Here is an 811-nt window from a genome sequence, read left to right as displayed (position 1 = left end):
GGCACAGCCCAGCACAGAAACTGTCCAGGCTGACCCGGGGCTCGAGGGCCCTCGCCGAGCCGCCAGCGGGCATCCTGCGCTGGACACAGAGAAAGGGTTCCCGCTCCGGGCGCAGAACAGGCCTCGGGTCCGAGGGCGAGGGGAGGGCAGGGCAGGCTCAGAGCACAAGGGTCCCAGTGCCCAGGGGCAGACCTTAGGGGCCCCCATAACATGGCGCCCGCTGCCTCGAACTCCAATTCCAATCTTAGGACCCGGACACAGCCGAGCTGCTGGGGAGCCCCTGGAACTGACCGTGCTCTGAATGCATGGTGAACCGGCAGTGGGTGACCGGCAGTGGCCGTTCTGAGGACAGCCCAGTCCTGACCAAGGGGCTTCGTGCTCTGGTGCGGGGAGCGGCGCCACGCAGGGACGACGCACAGGCCTCCACTTCCTCCCGCCCTGCCGTCTCCTCTTCAAACCCGGGTGCTCTCCAGAGCGGAGGACCTGGGCCCTCTGGAATCTTCCCGCCCCTCCCACCCCAACCTCGGCAGAGCTGGGAGGTTCCTCAACCGACCAGAAGTGGCGCTAGGCACCCCCCCAGTGACTCAGGAGCCGGGCGACTCTGCTGGTGGCCCGTGCCAGGTGCACCCCCTTCACCCGGTGCCCACTGGCCTGGGGTCTGCCCTGCGCCAAGGGGCGGGGTTCCCCAGCCATCCGGGGCCCCCAGAGGCAAGGGTGCTCGGCCCCGCCAGAATGGAGGGACCCACCCAGGCATCAGCTCCGGGGGACAGGCAGGCCACCCTGCGCTGGACACGGCCGCAGGCAGGGAAGG

The sequence above is a fragment of the Myotis davidii genome, unplaced genomic scaffold, assembly GCF_000327345.1.
Source record: "Myotis davidii unplaced genomic scaffold, ASM32734v1 scaffold211, whole genome shotgun sequence".
Taxonomy (NCBI): domain Eukaryota; kingdom Metazoa; phylum Chordata; class Mammalia; order Chiroptera; family Vespertilionidae; genus Myotis; species Myotis davidii.
Note: the sequence above shows the minus strand (reverse complement) of the source record.